At 37.2% G+C, this 17,873-nt stretch overlaps 1 pseudogene; it reads left to right on the forward strand.

Annotated features, from left to right (window-relative positions):
• Positions 1-14,456: 14,456 nt before the first annotated feature.
• Positions 14,457-15,021, forward strand: LOC113193767 (glutathione peroxidase 2 pseudogene; annotated as a pseudogene).
• The last annotated feature ends 2,852 nt before the right edge of the window (positions 15,022-17,873 follow it).

Below are 17,873 nucleotides of genomic sequence, written 5' to 3' on the forward strand. Positions count from 1 at the left end.
GGTTCAGGACAACCAAATAAAATAGGTTTACATTATACTTCTGCAAAATAATCTTGTGTGAGTGAAATAATCGATTTATAATTTGTATTCTGCACATGCTTCAAGTTGCCAATCATTCCAGTGCATCCTCTGGTCAGTGGGTTCTTAGTCAAATAAGGTTGACAGCATCTAACATTTACTTCACATCAACTCTATGCTGGGCAGCATGCTAACTCCATGCATGCATCTTCTATTAATCTTTCCATCAGCACTTTAGGATAGATGTCAGTGTTCCTTGTTTTCTGTGGGGGGGGGGGTTGGGCTATTAATTTGAAGGACCCTGAACTTTAGGGTTCTCCACCTCCAGGACCTGGGCTTTTAATTATAATATTTCCATGCCTCCCAATTTAAGAGAGGTCTTAAAAGAGACAAGAAAAGGGGAACAGTATGAAACTCTATGCTACTACCCTCTTATAAAGCACTATTTGTAATTACTTCCCCAAAGTCCCATCCCTTTAATACCACTTAATATCTTATAACACTGCAACAGGGATCAAGTTTTAACATAAAGTTTGGAGAGGACACATTCAAACCCATGTAGATGGTAAGTCATTTTTTTATTAATTAATTTATTTGATGTATTTAGTATCACTTGGCTGGTTAGTAGGAGGAGAAATGTCTAGATTGTGGGGAAATAGATGTCCAGGCCAACATTTTGGTACATGATGGTATAGAAAAAATAATTGGGTAAGTCTGTGGAGCTGCTGGTGATGTCAGCTCAATTAAACCATCCAAATACTGAGCTACCTCTGGTCATTAGACTAGAATAGGGAATGGATTGATTAGGTTAAATTAGTTCAAGAACAAACTCATTCTGTCATCTGTACTTGAGGATCACTCTGTCGGAAATCATCACTTGGTTTCGTCTTCTTTCTTCTAGAGGTTTCTTCCATGCTCATAAATATCTCATTTTTTCTGTTGTATATAAAATAACAATATCAACAGCATGTGAAAATATTTACTACCATTGGGTGCTTATCATATGTCAAGCACAGTAAAGGTGACTTTAATACATTGCCTAATGTAAATAGTAAATCTAGCAAACATTATCAGTTCCCTACCCCCATCAGTCTCGATCCACATGGGTTCCAGTTATTGCTGGTGTTTTTATTTACAAATTTTCACCTGACTCTCAAAGATCTAATATCTTATTTTTTTAAAGCCAAGTTAATGCTGAATTCCTGCATGATTTTATTTTGTGTATTAGTAAATAATACCAACATGCAGAAAGGCCAAACTTAAAGGTTGTAAGAACCAGTTTCTAATCAATTTGTTTGTTAAAATGATTAATCTCTATCCACAATACAAAAATCCATTCCTAAAATAATTCTTAAATAAATTTCTCACCAGTTTATTAGTAATGACTTTTAAAAACAGTCTGCTCTATTAAATATAAAATATTGTTAGATACCTTATCTAAAATGTCTGAATCACCTCTGGAAAGGAAACAAGGGAAACTACCCCATTTACATTAGCCTCAAAAAAAATAAATAAATACTTGGAAATCAATGTAACGAAAAAGGTGAAAGACCTCTACAACAAAAACTACAGTACACTGAAGAGAGAAATTAAAGAAGACCTTAGAAGATGGAAAAATCTCCCTTGTTCTTGGATAGGTAGAATTAATATTGTCAAAATGACCATACTACCTAAAGCACTATGCAGATTTGATGCAATTCCAATCAAAATTCCAATGGCATTCCTCATAGAAATGGAAAAAGCAGTCATGAAATTCTTATGGAAAAATAAGAGACCCAGAATAGCTAAAGCAATCCTTAGCAAGAAAAGCAAAGCAGGTGGCATCACTATACCAGACCTTAAACTAAACTACAGAGCAATAGTAACAAAACAGACTGGTAGACCAATGGTACACAATAGAGGACTCAGAGACTAACTCACTTAATTACAATTATCTCATATTAGACAAAGGCACCAAAAACATACATTGGAGAAAAAATAGCCTCTTCAACAAATGGTGCTTGAAAACTGGAAACCATATGTAACAAAATGAAATTAAACCCCTATCTCTCACCATGCACAAAAGTCAACTCAAAGTGGATCAAGGACCTAGGAATTAAACCAGAGACCCAGGGCCTATTAGAAGAGAAAATAGGCTCAAAATTCCATCATGTCGGATTAGGCCCCAACTTCCTTGATAAGAATTCTATAGCACAAGAATTAAAATCAAGAATCAATAAATGGGATGGATTCAAACTAAAAAGCTTTTTCTCAGTAAAAGAGATAATCAGTGAGGTGAATAGAGAGCCTACTTCTTGGGAGCAAATTTTTACCACTTGTACATCAGGTAGAGCACTAATCTCTAGAGTACATAAAGAGTTCAAAAAGCTAAACACACAAAAAAACTAAATAGCCCAATCAATAAATGGTCCAAGGACCTAACAGACACCTCTCAGAAGATAATGTACAATCAAGCAACAAATATATGAAAAAATGTTCAACATCTCTAGAAATTAGAGAAATGCAAATCAAAACTACTCTAAGATTTTATCTCAACTCCAGTCAGAATGGCAGGTATTAAGAACACAGACAACAATAATTGCTGGTGAGGATGCAGGGAAAAAGGCCCATTCATTCATAAATACTGGTGGGACTGCAAATTGGTGCAACCAATATGGAAAGCAGTAGGAGATTCCTTGAAAAGCTTGGAATGGAACCACCATTTGACCCAGCTATCCCACTCTCATTCTATAACCAAAGGACTTAAAAACAGCATGCTACAGGGACTCAGCCACATCAATATTTATAGCAGCACAATTCACAATTGCTGAACTGTGGAACCAACCTAGATGCCCTTCAGTAGATGAATGGATGAAGAAAATGTGGTATATATATACACAATGGAATGTTACTCAGCAATAAAAGAGAATAAAATCATGTCATTTGCAGGTAAATGGATGGAGTTGGGGAATATAATGCTAAGTGAATTTAGCCAATCCCAAAAAACCAAAGGCTAAATGTTTTCTCTGATATAAGAGGCTGTTTCATAATGGGGTTGGGAGGGTGAGCATGGGATGATTAGAGGAACTCTAGATAGGGCAAAGGCGTGGGAGGGGAAGGGAGGGGGCATGAGGGTAAAAATGATGGTGGAATGACATAGATATTCTTACCCTAAATACATGTATGAAGACACGAATAGTGTGATTCTACTTTGTGTACAACCAGTGATATGAAAAATTGTGCTCTATATGTTTAATATGAATTGTAATGAATTTTGTGGTCATATATAACAAATTAAAATAAAAAACAGACAGAGGAGGATATAGAAATTGACAGACTGCAGTTAAATTTAAAATTTCTTGACCTCATATTCAATATGTTTGAAATTTTTGTTTTAAGATTTCTTAAGTTATGATTTTACCTGATACATAAAAACTGGAAAAAAAAAAAAAAAGTCTGATTCAGTCTTTTCCAGAATCAGTTTCAGGGAGCATGATTTCTCTCAGTGTATTTGCTCTGGTTAAAGAAAGCCTTGATCTACTTTCCCACTACATATAATATGCCTCCCTCACATTGGAAATGGTGATGTTCATTAGCGTGTGAAAAACTCTGAGAAGTCCTGCAGGAACAGTCTGCTTTGGTTTATAGTCCCCCCACCACCACCCAAAGTTTGCAATCTTGACTTTGGACTGTAGTCTCTCACATCCCAAAGAGAAATGCTCTCACTTTGTTACTTGTGTGTTGGGAAGATAAGGTGAGCCTGAAATTTCTAGAGGAAGAAATATAAAATCCCAGGGAAACTCCCACTTGGTGGACAGTTCTTCTCTCTCCTTATAGATTGAACTTCTAATTTCTTTACAACAGCAAAAACAAAAAGTTTACAACATAGCTTGGATTTCTCACAGCAGCTATCTAACTTTGGAGATGTTAGCATTTGCTTTCGCTGGACTCCAGAGATAGGTGTGGAATATCTTGCATTCTTTCTTATCTTTTCTTTCAACCTTTTGTCCTTTCTTTTCTGGTTATTTCTGTCTTTTTTGTTTTGTTTATTTTTTTCCTCTTCCCCTCTGAATGTAGCTTCACTGTGAAACTTTAGTTTTCTGCAAGGGATAGCGTACTCTTCCTGAAGATGTAATTTGGAGGCCCTGATTTAAAATAGTCTCTGCAGATGTTTTCACTGAGTGAGCCCTTTAAAGCATCTCCTTGGGTGCACAAGGTCCTCTGTCTTTGTGTTTGCCAAAGGGGCATAGTTAGCATCCAAATTAATGTGCAGCTATGATTACACTGGAACAAAGCAGGGGTTGTGTGATGACTCATTGGCTAAACTGTTTTTACATTCTTTTAACGGTTTATATGTGTGTGTTGCGTTTACAAGAGGAAGTACACAAATATCCATAAGCAGAAGCACAGTCACGTGGAGAGACCTTTATGTAGCATTCTGGCACTATTACTACCCTCTGCCAAAATGGGACTCTGTAATAATTCTGCAAATTCAGACTTCATCAGTGATAACTCTCTGTGTTATATTATTGTAAAGCCTTGCTAGTATCACCATGGTTTCCTTTACACAAAAGAAATTAAATACATCTCATAACTAAGTCTAATATTAGCTCACATCTGTAAAAGGGAAGAACAAGGAGAAAGGTTTCAAATTAGTATTTTGAGTAATGCAGCTAACCAATGCTGGTCAGGGGTTGGTTGAAAACATAATTGGTGCCCATAAGAAGATGGTGTGAAATGGAGATTTTATAAGTGATACTGCATTTTATATCTTCTTTTTAAAAATGGGACAGCAGACCTGGCCAAGAATCTTAGAGTAAGATCAAATCCATAATAGTTATCAAATCATAACTCTTCACAAACAGAAACATAAATAGAATCTGAACTGACAAACATATGCATTGTTTATTCCAACTAAAAAATAACATATTGAGCAGCCTTTATCAATTCAAAATATTATACCAATAATATGTGAAAACATAGGTGAATTCTATATACCCCGTGTTTATATGTCTACTAAAACAAACCTGTGTGATGAAACTGGGGAAGTAAGTAAATAAATGTGTCTCAGGTCATCTCTATACTTTAAATTTGATTTTCCTCCCCACCCTCCAAATATTTTCGCATCAAAAATTTATTATACAATAAGAATTCATCCTGGAGGCAGACTTTTTTTTTTTTTCCAGTACTGGAAATTGAGCCCAGGGGCGCTTAACCACTGAACTACATCCCAACTGCTATACCATCCCCCTTTTTATCCTATTTTTTTTTTTTTTAAATTTTGAGGTAGGATCTCACTACATTGCCATGACTGGCCTCAAACTACTGATCCTCCTGCCTTAACCTTTGAAGTATGTAGGATTATAGGTGAATGCCACTGCACCTGGCTAGGCAGAATTTTATATAGTCTTTTTTTTTTCCCCCACCTCTATATTTTGAGCCTCATCCTTGATGAGGTTAACCCCCACTCACATTTATTTAGCCTCCTACTATAAATGCCCCAGAGTAGCACCTCATTACTTTTTTTTTTTTACTTATACCTTTTAAGTCATAAGGAAGTAAGAAATACAAGTAAAAGAATAGCTTAGTTAATATCCCATAGAGTACCCATTAATATACTATATACACTAATATAATTCCATATTTGAAAATTTAGGATTTCAATAAAGCCAGAATAACTTTATGAGTTTCATCATTTTCCTTCCTCGTGGTTCATTAATGTTTGATTCATGTTTTCTTGATTAACACATGATCTCATGATGAGTTCATCTGTGCCACTATCCATGTATGAATGCTTTGCATTTCTGCCTGGGCCAGAATTTCATCCACATAGAATAATACTGACTTTATTTTCTGTGGATTGTTCACATTTTGACTGGAAAATAAGCCAGTTAACACTATCTATGAACTCTTTCAGAATACTGTCATCCTATTCATAGCTTATCCTATTCCAGAAAAAAAATGTCTAAGTATTGCATATATTTTAGATGCTAATATATACCTATGCCTGTCTATGAATAGATGTATGTATATTTGTGTTTGTGTATGTGTGTGCGCGTGCGATTCAGGGGAGTGCATTCTCCATTGTTTCTGTAGCTATTATGAATTAAAATGCTGCATTGCAAAGTTATTTCATTAAAGTCAAGGGTGAGAACTGCTCAGGCAACAATTAAAAGGGAAAAGCTCAAGTAAAGACGGAGGCTCCGGGTAACTCCAGTCTCTGCCCTTACTAGAGGTAATCTGAAGGTGGTGGCTGTTAATTAAAATGGAACTGCTGTGTCGCGGCAGCACTGATTTGATTTGGCCCTATCTACCCTACTCAGAAATTATAGACTTAAAAGATGTAATTAACAGAAAATTAAAGATTCTCCTTCATTCTTGGTTACGTAAAGGATTCCCTGTGCCTCTCCTTTGCCAGTCAGATTTCTCCTGATGTGGAGCCTTTGAAGCTGTGTTTGCAGTCACCGCATGAGACAGTGGCCTTAATTAGGGCGATGATCATTATCTCTGATAGGAAGTTTCTCTTTTCCACCTGACCCTTCCCAGGACAGGAGCACCTGGCAATTGAAGAGCTGAAGGTAGGGAGCTTTTCTGTCCTCTGTGCTCCCATCTTTCACCAGCCCAAGGGAAGGCCCTGGCTGAAGGGGAAAATTTTCAGGGTCTCTACCTACACGGAGGCCAAGGGAGCTCACTGACCTGAGGAGTCAGGACTGGAGCAAATCTGAATGTGCCTCTCTTTAGTCAGTTCCAACCATCTGCGTAACTTTGGTCAGTGGATATTCCTACCTGGAACGCCATTTCTTTGTATTTTGGGCCAGATCAGTCCATAAATGGCTTCTCAAAAATTTAAGTTATTTTTCATTCGTTTGTCATAGGATGCCACAAATGATTACATATTTTAGCTTTTGTGTATACTGTGTAAGAAACATGAACATGTGGATATCTATTTCATATAGTTTTACTTTCCTTTAAATAAATACCCAGGAGTGAAGTAGCTGAATCATATGGTAGTTCAATTTTTAGTTTTTTGAGAGACCCCCTTACTCTTTTCCACAATGGCCGTATTAATTTACATTCCCACCAACCATATATAAGTTCTTCCTCTGTACCATGGAATATTATTTGGCCATAAAAAGAATGAAATTCTGTCATGTTCAGTATCATGGACAGATCTGGAAGACATTGTGTTAAATGAAATAAGTCAGGCACAGAAAAAGAAATACTGCATGTTCTCACTCACATGTGGACTCTAAAAGGAGTTGATTTCACAGAAGCAGAGAGTGGAATAGTGATTGCTAGAGCTTAGGAAGTATAAAGAAAATAGAACATGGTTGAGTAACAGGTACTAAAATGCCATGAGACAGGAATAATAAGTTCCAGTGTTCTATAGCACAGTACAGTGACTGTAGTCTATAATAACTTATTATATATTTTATAAAAAGCTGGAAAAGAGGAATTTGAAGCTTCTTAGCACAAGGAATAATAAATGTTTAAGGAGACAGCAATGCTGATCCCATCAATTATGCATGCATCAATTTATCACACTATATCTCATAACTATGCCCAATGAAAAAAAAGTAAATTACTCTTTTAATAAAATTGCACATTTGTCCCTCTGAACAGCCCTTCTTCACCATTTGATTCCCATTTGGTTTTGAAAAACAGACTGTTGGAGTAATCTCTGTCTCTAAATAAGGCAGGTTTCATCTCTAATACTGTTCCCTCACTGGTATTCTTATTTCGAATTTCCTTTCCTTGGGAAAGATGTTAAGGTATGTAGGTCTGCTGTGAAATGACCCCATCTCTAACGCCTGCTTTTCTAAAGCTGCAATCATCTGAATTTGAAACAGGCTCCAACATTAACCTCACCCTACCCTTTACTCACCCTTAATTTTGTGTGTACTGTTCTCCCCACCACTTCTCCAGAACCCTTACTGTCATAGAACAGTGCTAGTGATTTCTGTGGGTGAAATGTCCCGAAGTAGAAAACCAAGAGCTATCTAGTCCCCCGGCTTTTGTGGGTGGCCTTTTAATTTTTGCTCAGTGCCTGTATTCATGACTAATTTTCTCATTGACACATTTACCCAAACATAAAATCACATGTTTACAAACATCTTAGCTGGAATTAATTAAATCAAGGGGTATAAATATAGCTATTAATTATTATCTTCATCCCATTATTTTGGGAATATGCAAATGAACAATATTTTCCATTCCACGTCTTCACCCAAGCACAGTGCTACCACTTGCTGTGTCTGCTTTAGTGTTCCTGAGAAAAATGGTTGAGACGAAGTCTGTGCACTTTGAAGAACCTCACTTGGAAGACCAAGATCTCCTAACTATGGATGGAATCCATCGCCTGCAGGCCCCACACTGTGTATACAGCCCCAGGTCTTCTGGCAAATGGCCAGGAGTGACCAGTGGCTGCTCTTACTTATGAATATGAGCTTGTAATGATTTAATTGTACTCTACGGATCCCCTGTTGAAATGCTTCTTCGTGTCACTAGGTGAAATCAAACCTGCTCACTGCTTCAGTGAGCCATCCTACAGGGACAGGCTGTATGAATGCATATTGGGGCCCTACATAGCAGTAACATTTGATGCTTTGTAACAGTGATGCTTAATACAATGCATATTTTACATATCAACCCATGTAACACATATATGATGTCTTTATCACAGAATGATCTTTGTATGTAATGCATGTTCTCTCTCTCTTCCCCCCTCCCCTCTCTCGGTGCTGGGGATCAAACAAAGAACTTTGTGCATGCTAAGCAAGCACTTAAGTATTTTACCACTGAGTTACACCTTCAGATCCACTGTGATATTTTCTGTTCTGTTCTCTTTCATTTACTTACTATACGTCAGAATCCATGAGTTGATTTTATGACTAACTAGTGGTCATTGTTCACAGTTTGAAAAAAAAAAAAAAGTTTTCTCATAGAACTGCCATGCTGAACTTTGTAGAGTCTTGGTTATGTATACCATCCTAACTAGATCATCAAAGTTGTTTGACACTATGCTTTTAGAATGTATCAACGTCCAATATTCTAACAGGAGAAATACACATATAAGATGTGTGCAATTCCATGAGATTTCACAAATTGAACACACAGGTAACAAGGACTCAGAATGAGAAATCTGATGACACCTCTCACATCACATGACCCCTCCCCAGGGCTTTCTTGTCAAGAATAACACAATCCTGGGTTCTAAGAGTGTAGATTAAGTTTTCTTAGGTTTGCTTATTTATGTACTTTATATAATTCATATGTACCTGGCTTCTTTTGTTCACATTACATTTGTGAGATTCACCTATATTTTTGTAAGCAACAGATTGCTTCTGTATAATACTCTATTAAATATGTACACCACAGATTATCTGTTCATTTGTTTTTTGATAGACATTAGAGTAGTTCAAGTTTTGGCCTAGTGCTGCTATAATAGTCTAATGCGTGTCTTTGATTAATACATGGAATTGGTTGTAGATACCTAGGAGAGGAATTGCTGGGTCACAGGGCATGAGTCTATTCAGTTTTATTACAGAGAGCTGAACAATTTTCTAAACTATCCTGCCAGTGGGCTAGTTAAAGTTTTTAGGATATGATTCTTGTTTTATTATGAGATACCCAAAGTTCAGAACTGAAGCAGGTTACCAAAGTCATTGAACTAATGTATCACAGAGTTAAAACTAAAACTAGACTCCAGAGTCCAAAATTGATACATTTTATTGTTTTGTTTTCTCTCTCTGTTCCTCCTTACACTTGCAAAGGCCTTTGAAGGGCTTCATTGGTTCTTTCTCCATCTTCTCCAAGTTTCTCACACGGGCAGACACACAAACACAGACATTTATACACATAGAAAAACACACATAGAGACACACACATACATGCTGTCACTGACGAGATACATACTTACACTTTCACAACACATATTCACAGATACAAACACAGAGAAAGGTATTGACACAGTCAGATGCACATAGACATACATAGACCCAGATACACATAGGTACAACACACAGATGTGTATATAGATGCACACATATACACATAGCTGTGACAGAGACACTTGCAGACACACCTGGGGACACATAAACACATGCACAAACACATGTCAAGATGAGCACAAAGAACTATAATCAGACTATAACCAAGCTACTTGGTTAATGTCATATTTTTTAACTTTCAATAAGAGAATGGGCTCCTTGATGGTACATTTGTGTGACTCATGATTTCTTACTAAGTACTTGTCTGTATACTTAATATGAAAATCATTTCACTTTTATAACTTTTAAATATCTGAAGAAAAATACTTCTGCTCCACTTTGACAAAATGTCCTGAGTTTAATAAGCAGCCTGATATCCATCTTCATTTTTTCAGAGCATCTCCTGGACATGCTTGTGTCCACTTAATTCAGGAAAATACAATGTGTTTCAAGGGTCTTCCTCCTACTGAAGATTCTTTTTCGTTAAGGTTCTGCTCAATTATTGAGAAAATATGTTTTTGCAGAAAGTTGAAATGAAGACCCTATGATTTCAGGAAAAAAATATTTTAAGTTTTATTTTTCTATGTTGGATAACAAGTTAACATAAATCTATCAGACACAGCTTAGCTAGGTCTTCTTAGGTTTCACAGGGTGTGATCAAAGTGACCACCAGGTTTTAGGTGAAGCTTTGGCCCTTTTCTAAGTTTATTTATTTATTTATTTATTTATTTATTTTTGGCATAATTCAGTTTCTGGTAGTTTAAGACTCATCCAAGCTTTCTTGCTGGCTCTCTGTTTGGCCACCTACTCATTTCCCACAGGTCACTCCCAGCTCCTGTCATATTACCTCCTGGCAGCCATGTGAAAACTTTTCAAAGCCAACAGGAAAGTCAATCTCTCCCTTTCTCTCTCTTTTATTGGTTCTCTTTAGTTAAGCATAACAATAGTAATCATTTGACTAATTATCAAAGCATGGAATATTCTTTGTTCTAATTCAGTCCCCAGCCCTCTCCATCCCTTCCTCTTCTCCCTCCCCCTTTCTCTTCCCTCTACTCTGCTTGCTTTGGTATGACAAGTCAGATCTTGTATAAAATCATGACATCACAGCTATGACCTCCTATCACCTTTGGCACACGGTGTAGACTTCTCAAGTGAGGAATTATCCCACCACTTTTGTTATTTTCACTGGTTAGAAGCAAGTTCTAGCTCCTACTGATACTCAAAGTGTGAGATCAAGGAATCTATGAGAGTGTGGCTTGGGGTCATCTTAGAATTCTCTTTACCAGAATTGGCTTTGGAATTTTCTTCTTTGTGGTATTTCTAATGAGGTATTATAATTGCTGTTATGTATTTTACTAAATTGCTAGTCATTGGATAAATGACTCTAGAAGCAGCATACAGTACAACTCACAGATAACATATCAAACTTCAAAATACACACATACTCACTTATTAGCGTATTATTTTTGTTTCACATCTTGGCATTGGACTGGAGTCAGCCATGGTTCAGCCTATTCACTTGATACCTTGACACCAAATGTCTTTATAGTGTGGATATTTTGCAACCTAGAGATTCCTTCCTAAGAGATTTTATATCACCTTACTCTCACCTCCAATAGAAATAAGACTCCAAAGATCAAAGGTGGTGGTGACGTCTTTTGAAAAGCAGCACACATTTTCCAAAACCCTCTGAAAGATAGCCGATCCTTTCTAAGATCAAACCTTCAAGATAATATGAAATGTAGTTCTTTCTGGACTGTTATAAAATTTGGTTGGAAATTCATCTGAAACTATTAATGGGTATAAATGTCCTTCCTTATCCATGCTATGGTGGGCAGAGCATGGATAGGATGCACTGTGCTTTCTGGGAAATGTGCCAAGCTGTGGCTTAAGGGGGCCACTAGGAGGACTTTTCTTGCTTGGCTCCTTGACAAATGGCATGCCTGCTTAACCAAGACTAGGTGCAATATGGTTGGTGCCCTTTAACAAAATCATAATTGAAGACAAAAGACAAAAGGGATAGGTAGTGGACATGCTTAGTGGGATAATGGAGCTTGTAGATGAGGTGAGATGGCAAATTAGCACATTTTATCCAGAAAGGCTGAGCAGTAGTTAGGAGTTAATACCAAATCATGAAAATGATTGCAGCAGAAGCTATCCAAATCTTTCTTCCTGAAACTAGGTGCTTAGAAGTCCAATATAAAGTGCCTTACTTTTGGATATGGACAGCTTGATCAAGAAACCTTGCTTTGTTACCTACCCACTATTCTGATTTTGACTGAGTTACTTAATCTTATAAGTCACTGCTTCCTTATCATTGAAGAGGATTAAATGGCACACTTAAAGAGTTTACTACAGTATTTGGCCCTGATAAAGACAATACTGGGACATAAGCAGATGAACCTCAAGCTACAAAGATGACAAACTTGTCGATCTCTTCAAGTATCTCAGTCCTAATGGGGTAAGGGGAGCCCCACACAAGCAAACGAGGAATGACAAAGCATTCTCTGGAAGCATGGCAAGGAATTTCAGCCTTTGGGAGAGGTCAGAAATAATCAAATAGGTGCTTATTTGCTCTGTCTCTTGTACCCTGTGTCCGTGGAAGGAATTTCTTTATTTGATCTGTGTCTTTTTAATTCTGCATCAAATATTATTAAAATCCATTTTTGCTTTAACCTTTCTACCCATGAAAAAATGTCCACATGGAAGCAAAGGTGGTGAGGGTTTGCGACTGCGATGCTCATGAGCTAATGAAGGTCAAGCTGACTAAGTCCCTGAGAGGAGACAGCAAAGCTGGGACCGGAAATGATGTCTGGCATAATGTAATGGTCAGTCTTTCTTTCTTTTTTTTTTTTTTCCTGGAATCAATTTTTCAAGACAATGAAAAGATGATGATAATGAGTAAGAAGTTAAATCATTGGACTATGAATGCAATCCACTGCTTGCCTTCATTCATTCATGAATATTTATAGTACTGAGTTCTTGGCCAAACCAGAATTTTCACAGTCTCAGGGGACAAATGTTAGGGGAAAAAAAATACTACCTTGTTTTTGCTTCTGCTTTCCATTTCTGTTACTCACCGTCAAGAATAGTTTCGAGGATTTCAATGTAATAGGAGGATAGGGAGATTGATTCTATCTTTTCTGTACATCTGAGCAGAGCATTGCTATAGGTACGTGTGAGATGGCACAAAAGACCATTTTTTCAGGTTTATCTATATAGCTTAAGCAATTAATAATTACTTTATATTAATTACTAATGCTTCTAAGTAGCATTTTCTTAGCCTGCAAGCTTTTAAAGGCCTCCCAAGATATACAACTCCTGTTGGAAACATCAAATTGGAATAGGCAGGTGAACTGGGTTTTGTTTTGACGTTTTATCTTGTCAGATAAGTTGACTACACTGTCTTACATGGGACTGACACTTTAAATAGGCCTATAAAAACAGTGAAGAAAGGGAAGATTATGGGCACACAGGAAAAATCAACAACACAACGTAAAGGCCAAAATAGCTGTGTGGTCCCTGTGAATGGTAAAATCATGGCATAATTTTTTTTTCATTTAATATTTTATAAAAGACATGAGAACTCAGAAAGACCTATTGAGGATAACTGGTAGTACTCTACTAAAATGAGAGAAATTCCTTTAAAGGCCTATGTTCCACCAATAATATTTTACTATTTCTGTTGTCCTAACCTCATGTCTTATTGTGTATTCCCTCTGCTGCTGTGGTTTGAATGCATGGTTACTGCACTTTCAAAATAAGATTCAATACAGTCAAGGAAAGGGACAGGGCCATGGGAGGAAGGGGTGAGGAGGCAGAGTGAACGGAAGAGAAAGGACAAACACTGGGGAATGATACTGGCCAGATTATATTGTTGCATTTTTTGCAGGTACAAATATGTAACCACAAATCCCACCATTATGTAAATCTTTAATGCTCAAATAAAAAATATGGGGAAATTAGCAAAAAAAATTATATCTTGGAACCCAAGGCCAATGTGATAATACTGTTTGTCTTTTATGAGATGATTAATTTATGAAAAGCAGGGTCTTATGAATGGATTTGAAAAATTATGAGCTGGTGGGAATCCTCTAGGTCATTTTTTTACCCTTCCACTTTTGCCATGTGAGTGTGCAGCAATAAGGTGCCATCTTGCAAAGAGAGACTGGGCCTTCACTGAATACCACGTCTGCTCATGCCTTGATCTTGGACTTTTCCTAGCTTTCATAACCATGAGAAATAAATGCCTATAATTCATAAATTACTTAGTCTCGGGTACTTTTTACATAGGTACTCAAAAGGACTAAGATACTATCTCTTCTCAAATTTACACTCACCCATAAAAAACCATTTTTTTTTATTCTTTAGCATCTGTAAATTGTTCAATGCAGAATTATATTCTAGACTCCCTTGAGAGACCCTTGAGTGGGTTCATACCACTCTGAAGGATTCACTGTGAACTTCACCATGGCCTACATTGCCAAGTCTTTCTATGACCTTAGTACCATCAGCCTGGATGGCGAGAAGGTAGATTTGAACACCTTCTGAGGCTCAGCAGTGCTCATTGAAAACGTGGCCTTGCTCTGAGGCACTACCACCCAGGACTTCACCCGACTCAGTGAGAGCCGCAATGCCACCTTCCAAGGCACATGGGGGTTGTTGGCTTCCCTTGCCACCAATTTGGACATCAGGAGAACTGTCAAAATGAGGGGATCATGAACAGTCCTAAGTATGTCCCACTCGGGAGTGGACACCAGCCCACCTTTACTCCTGTCCAAACTGTGAGGTGAATAGGCAGAACGAGCATCCTGTCTTTGCCTACCTGAAGGACACACTCCCCTACCCTTTTGATGACCTGTTTTCCCTCATGACCAATCCCGAGATCATCATGTGGAGTCCAGTGCTCTGCTCAGATGTGTCCCGGAACTTCGAGAAATTCCTCATAGGGTTGGAGGGAAGCTCTTCCAAGGCTACAGTGTACGTTTCCTACCACCAGCATCAAGCGCCTCCTCAGAGTTATCATGTTACATGAGCTGCTCAGCACATGGATCTCCTGCTCCTTCCATTCCCAAGTATTCTTCCACAGGATGCAGTGTGCCCTCAGGAGCCCCTGCTGGACAGAAGCTTTCCCTCCACATCACCCCTTCATTTAAGAACCCTGCCTCTCCCTTCTGCCTCTTTCCTTCCTCTTTGAGCCCTCTGGATACCAACTTGGAGCTCTAAGACTGAGCAGCAGGCTATGGGCCCTCACAGAATAATGGTACTTTCATAAACCCTTATGGGTGCTGCCTGAAAAGTGTGAAGGGCCTAGAGCCATCCTGCCAGATGAGGCCAATAAAGGTCAGATGTAGAAATGGCAAAAAAAAAAAAAAGAGCAGAATTATATTCTATCTTAGAATATAATTTATTGACGCTAATTTATTCACTCTCATTTTATAACTTCCCAATGCACCTTTCTTCTCATGAACTCTTCAGAAAATAGATACCTTAAAAATATTAAAATACAGGGGAATATTCATTGCCAGCTTAAAAAGCAACTTGTATGTATCAATTTAAGAGTCTGATTATCAAGTTAATGTATGATTTAACTGTTAGTATGCTCACTATAAATCGTTAACAAAATAGAAAGCATAGCCAGAGAGAAATAAGGCTGATATTTGAGGAGGAGATTCTTACCTGAAATTTCAAAGCATGGAACCTATGATTTTGAAAGTCAGTAAAATTATTTTAATTATTATATTGAATGAAGACAATGTGTTGTAAATAATCATAGGACAATTTAATTCTCGTCTCCTACTTGAAGTTAATTTCTTGGGCCTAGTATTTCTTTTGTTCTTAGATAAAAAAATAAAAACTTTCTGAAAACAGGTAATATGAGACCATAGAGTAATTAAAGTGTTCAGAATATGTAATATTCAAAATGTTCAACTTATTTTAATATTAAAATTTCAGCCTTTCCCAACTCAGGCTGATTGCTGGTGGAGAGCCTCAAGTTATAGACTGGGACATGGACATGGCTGGATTCTCAAATAGACAGTACTCTATTTCTCCCCCAGTTCCATGGGCCTACTGCTATCTCTGACTCTTGTTTGATGGATCATAGTTAGGGAAAGTAGGAGAGAGTTGAGCAGAATAGCTTTTACTTGACTGTTAATCTGTTGGATTGACACCACTATCTTTCAGTCTAGTGGACATTGGACATTAACTGTTTCTTAAAATTTGTTGTGTTTTAGATATATATAACAATAGGGTGTATTTTGACAAATTTTATACACATGAGGTGCAACCCATTACAATGTTGATACCATTCTTGTGTGTTGTACATGATATGGAATTGTACTGGTAGTGTATTCACATTAGACCATAGGGAAGTTATGTCCAATTCATTCTACTACCTCTTCTAGTTCCATCCCCCTCCCTTCCTTTTATTCCCTTTTGTCCTATCCAATGAATTTCTCTACTTCCCCTCCCTATTCTCTCTTGTTATGGGTTAGCATTCACATATCAGAGAGAACATTCAAACTTTGGTTTTGGGGGATGAGCTTATTTCACTTAGTATGATATTCTCCAGTTTACATCCATTTAGTACCAAATGCCACAATTTCATTTTTCTTTAAGGCTGAGTAATATTCCATTTTCTTTATCCATTCATCTGATGTTGAATGGCACCTAGATTGGTTCCATAGCTTGGCTGTTGTAAATTAAGCTGCTATAAACATCGATGTGGTTGAGTCACTGCAGTATGCTGATTTTTATGTCCTTTGGGTATAAACCGAGGAGAGGGATAACTGGGTCAAATGGTGGTTCCATTCCAAGTTTTCTAAGGAATCTCCATACTGCTTTCCATATTGGTGGCACCAATTTACAATTGCACCAGCAATGTACAAGTGAAATTTTCCCACTACATCCTTGCCAACGTTTACTGTTACTTGTATTCTTGATAATTGCCATTCTGACTGGAGTGACATAGAATCTCAGTGTAATTTCAGTTTGCATTTGTTCAGTTGCTAGAGAAGTTGAACATTTTTTCATATATTGTTTTGACCATATGTATTTCTTCTGTGAAGTTCCTGTTCAGTTGTTTTGCTAATTTATTGATTGGGTTATTTGTTTGTTTGTTTGTTTTGGTGTTATGGTTTTTGAGTCCTTTGTATGTCCTAGAGATTAATGCTTTATCTGAGGTGCAAGTGGTAAAGATTTTCTTCCATTCTGTAGGCGATCTGTTCATGTTCTTGATTATTTCCTTTCTGTGAAGAAACTTTTTAGTTTGATGCCATCCATTTACTGATTCTTGATTTGACATTAACTCTATGGTGGCTTTTATGAGTCCTTTGCTGACTCACCAATGCCCTCTCACTATCCCCTAACTTTGTCTTAGTGAGAGTGGTAGTCTTCTCCTCCACACAATTACTCCTTCCTCAGCCCCTTATGCATCTGGAAATACATCTAGAATTTCAAATTCCATTGGTTAGCTGTGTACTCCTACTGTCAGCTCTCCTGTACAAGGATCCAAAATATCTTCCAGGTTTTCACATTAATTCCTTCTCTCAAATAAGATCAAGATTTGCTTAGGAGATTTTTCAGATAAGATTAGACACCATCCTCCTGGATCTACTCTAGTCTCCCATCTCAACTCTACCTTTGCTCACTATAAATCACTAACAAAATCTAAAGCATAGCCAGATATATATATATATATATATATATATATATATATATATATATATATATCAGGATTTTCTTACCTATGGGGGTGGGAACAGTAAAAGTCATAATCCACAGAGGGTTCTCACAAAAATCCTCATTCAATAATCTTTCTGAAGTCTCTCTTTTTTAAAATGCCTTTATTTTATTTATTTTTATGTGGTGCTGAGGATTATACCC

Source organism: Urocitellus parryii, chromosome 4 (assembly GCF_045843805.1).
Source record: "Urocitellus parryii isolate mUroPar1 chromosome 4, mUroPar1.hap1, whole genome shotgun sequence".
Taxonomy (NCBI): domain Eukaryota; kingdom Metazoa; phylum Chordata; class Mammalia; order Rodentia; family Sciuridae; genus Urocitellus; species Urocitellus parryii.